Source organism: Otolemur garnettii, unplaced genomic scaffold, assembly GCF_000181295.1.
Source record: "Otolemur garnettii isolate 467f Iridium unplaced genomic scaffold, OtoGar3 scaffold00034, whole genome shotgun sequence".
Lineage (NCBI taxonomy): Eukaryota > Metazoa > Chordata > Mammalia > Primates > Galagidae > Otolemur > Otolemur garnettii.
In genome coordinates, this window is record NW_003852429.1 from 234,768 (window position 1) to 239,527 (window position 4,760).

A 4,760-nucleotide genomic window follows, 5' to 3' on the forward strand; every position below is an offset into this window, starting at 1 on the left:
ATGTTCTACTCTTTGACATACTCATTATGGCAGCATGACACTGGCAGTTTTGATCTATAATTGCTCCTCATTATCCAATTGCTCTTTAGATACTTCTGAAGTTAGCCTTGAGCTGCCGCAAAATAGGTTCATTTCTGCAAGAAACCCTACTTACATGTATCTGCTGTTTCCCCGTACAGCTTCCAATGCTTCATTTTCAGCTATCAGAATTGTTGGGTAAACCATAGTTACTGACCCTTTTAAAAAGCTCTGCATTGGATGGCTGCACATTCTTGTCATTTAGAGATGCTTAGGAATATAACTGCTACATCCCTTGCAGGATAAGGAATGACCGTTATAAATGAGGAGGAAACCTGAGCAAGTGGTCTGTAGCTGGAGAATAAAGCGTTTCACAGAACTCCTCTTAGATCTCAAGAACTCATGGGCAACTATGTCACCGTATTGTTTTTAGTGATGCTTATTGATAATGTCTTGCTTTTCCCGTTCCATACACACTTCAGCAAATGATTTCTATAAGCATTTTTATCCTGAAGCAGGATTTCCATAAGGTAGTTTAATTTCCTATCCTAACTTACTGTTAAAGAATAATAATAATGTTATAAAAATGAAGTTCTGTGGTATCTGGCACTTATTAATCATGGTAGAAGCTACTAATCCCTGAGGTTTGACATTTTCAGTACTCTGTGAGTGCTATGTGATTTGCCAAGTCAGAAAGGTGAAGATGTTAATTAAAAGAATCTGCAAAGTAAAATATAGTTTATTTATTTAAATGAAGACAGAGAAGTCAAAATGAATTTTTAAAGCCTAGAAGACAGCTGGTGCCTAACAACTGCTTGCTACTTTAAATTTTCCCAGGGGAGATTAGTGATTCTCATCCCAGGTCCTTTATTCCAAAAGCTTTGTCTTCTGAACCAGATGATAATTATGTAGGGGACCTTATAATTTATTGTTTAAACCAGATATTTTGAGAGTTTAAGAGGTGCTATTAATGATTACATGATAAAAAGGTATAGACTGTAGAAATTCTAGGCAAATTGTGTGATTTGCTTGCAAATAAAACTTCCCTCCTCATCCTACAAATTTTAATTTCTGAGTCAAGTTAGGTTAAAATGTTTTCACAATTTGGGGCAGAGAAAGCTAAAGGAAATTGTGCATGAGAGGCTACAGATGTCAGATCAAACCATCTTAATTCTCTTTCACAGAGAAAAACGTGAAATGAGGCAAATGAAAATGAGGCCATCGTGGGAAAGGTAAAGCAAACACACAGGAACAGACGCCCAGAGCCGAACAGATTGAGAAAGAACTGCCTCGTGTTGCTACCGAAGTCCAAATCAATTTCAGCTTCCTCCATGGTTTTGATTTTTCTAAAAAATATGATTGATTTTTCATCTATAAATACTAACGGATATTTATGGTATGCAATGTGATGCATTATTTAGGTACTATGGAGAAAGATTTAATCAAAGTTTTACTTTTTAAATCTTAATTTGATTCCTGTTTTCTTGCTTTACAATTGCTTGAAATTAGTCTGGTCTATCTGTTGCAACCAAAATGATGGAAATGAAAATGTGATTCAATTATCTATGTTCCAGAAAATATATTTTCCTTTTTTTTTTTTTTTTTAAAAGGGGTATAGCTTTGCTGCCCAGGCTGTTCTGCTGGGCTCAAGCAACCCTCCCCCTGCGACTTCAGGGTATCTGGCACTACAAACACCCATGAAATCATGGAATCCTTTCCTTGATTTTAAAGGATTGCATAAGAAGTATTCAAAATAAGACTTGGAATCTAAGGAAAAACTAAGACCAGGAACACTAGCTGATCTAATACAGGTATCACATCATAAATAATGTATCAAATATTTAAACCATTTTTAGTAGTCTCCCCATGAGCTCTCACTTATAATAAAGTTACTTCTTATTCATAACCATGTTTCTATATACTCCAGGGAATATAAAATATGTTTGGAAAATGTGGTCTTGGTCAGGGAAATATTGAACCATTTTATACTTAGTGTATAATTCAGTCCAAGGAACAAAAACCAAGGTCATGAACTTTTAATTCTTCCCAATGGAAATAAGATAAAAATTAGAACCCTTCTTATGGAATGAAGTTTGTAATTACCCAAGATAATTATAAAATATAATTGTTTATTGAACCAATAACGTCTAATTAATTGTTTTGTACACTTGGAAAGGTAGATGAGCTGCGAGATTATTACTTCTACTTTTGGTTGAGAGTGTATTTCTTCTTTCCTCTGTCACCCGTGACAAGAAGGTGTTAAATTGGAAGCACCACACAAAAGTTTACTATGTCTTCAAACTCCAAAGAGAAACTTGAAAAGTATCAACAATATATGAAACTAGGTGTAAGTAGCTGGTGTATGTGGGGAGTAAAGAAGGGAGATTAGGGGAAATATACCACCAAAGCATATGTGTTTTTTTTGTGTGTGTGTGGCTCTTCTTAATGTGAATACTATATTAATATAAGGATTGACACACTTAAGGTGGGAAGATACTCAATAAACTTCATAGGTGTTCCCTAAAATTTATCGGTTTTCATTTATAGTTGACTCTTTGTGTCTGTGAGTTCCACATTTGTGAATTCAACAAATCAGGGACTATAATTATTTTTTAAAATGTGTCTGCATTATAACATATACAGATTTTTCCCTGTATATAATTATTTAAACAATATTGCATAACCACTATTTATGTAGCATTTATATTATATTAGGTATTGTAAGTAATCTAGAGATGATTAAGGTATATGAGAGTATTTGACTAGATTATATGCAAATAATACAACCTACGGTATACTGTATACAGACTTGAGCATCTGTAGACTTTGGTACCTGCATGAGGTCCTGGAACCAATCTCCTCATGGATATAGCTATAAAGGATGCCTATATTTTTCTTGAATTAGTGCAGTATGTAAGATTATGTCAGATTTTGATGATAAAAATGGTGTCATTGAGGGAACTAGAAATACACCTCATCTACCGTAAATTAAAACAATTGCATATGGAAAAAATAAAGACCTACAGAACGGATTTTCAAAAGTATTTAATGGTTGAGAACTTAACTTTTGCCAACATAACCAAGCTTAAAATCAACTAAACTATTTGAATTTGAGCTGTTGATTCAATCTTTTGAAAAGGAGTTATAATTGCAAATGGGAAAAAAATGAAGGCTAAGAGCATGTCTTAATTATTTATGTATTCTTTAACTTCACCAGAACCCCCAAAATAGATCGTGCTGAATAAAAATTCGTGAATAAATAAGATTGAGTTCTTAATTGAGTACTTAAAGTTATTTACACTATTTTATGCATAAATGGTCAGCATAAGTGATCAGTATGTTGTGTGTATGACTTTGAAGTGTAAGTAGTATCAGAATAGTGCAAGGAGTAAGTCAGGGGTTTTCAATCTTCACTGTGCATTATAATTACTTGAAGAATTTTTATAACATACTTTTGATGAAAACACACTTGCAAAATGTCTTAAGTTGTCTAGCATAGAACAAGGGCATGGTGGGGGGGGTTGTTGTTATTTGTTTGTTTTGATTTTTTAAGCTTTTAGGGTAATTCCAATTTCCACACAGGAGTGAGGATCACTCATTAAAAATTCGAGGTTTCAAAGCCAATAGATCAGGGCTCTTTTATCTAAATATGCCTTTAACTTGCTGTATGACCTATAGAAATCAGTTAAGCTTTCTGAACATTATTCTACATTCATCAAAAGAAATAATGTATTGAACAAATACAGAAAGTTCTGTGAATGCTGTTGTAGCTGTTGCTGCTGTTATTTCTATAATTGTTGTCAATGTTATTATCACAATAAGTAATCTTCCCTATTGACACCTCGAACTTCTGAACATCCTTTAGATATCAATCCAAATGTTTTCTTAGAGAAACTTCCTTAACAAGCTCTTTAAAAGCAGACCCTTTCTCTCAGTCTCAGGTAAAATTGTAGCTAATCAACCTATTTGTTTAATATTTAGTGCTTATTAATGCCTGTACTTATGCCATTTTGCTTTCTTCCTCTTCCTCTCTCCCATCTCCCCACCTCTCTCTATAACCATGACATAATTGTGTTCTGTTTCTTTCTTATGGACTGCTGCTGAGTTCTCAATGCCCAGATCTTTGCCTGGCACATTGAAGGTTCTTAGTAAATATATAAATATTCATTAAACACTGGAATGACAAGGTTATATCTACAGTTTATGTACCTTGACCTAAGAAGAAAGAAGCCTCAATGTTAATATGTTATAGATAGAATTATGCAGGGTGGCCAAAGGTTTGTGTGCAAGTTAAAATAATTGTCTGTTGAAGCTTATGGCCAGCCTGCATATCTATATGTCTGTATCTGTATATATCTACTTACCTAAATTCCTTTGATCATGAATCCCTATAGCTTCCCATAGAGCAGTTAAATAAGCAATTAGTATTATTATCTTCCATAGATTAGAACTTGTCAGTACCAAAGAGGTTAGAAAGGATCATCGATAGACCACATTCTGATTCAGTTGGCATCACGTCTCTTTGAGATTTTATTTTTATATGCCTCTACCATCACAACAAAGGTTCGACGTAATATTAAGCAATGTAGAGAAAAAGATACTTGAATACTCGTGTTTTATCTGTCCTTGTTTTGGGTTTCCTCTCTCCGATAAATCACAGGATTATATTATGTTTCTCTGGAGATCAAATCACATGTTGACAGAGTACTGGGAAGAGCTCTGAAGGTAAGTGTTCTCAAGTA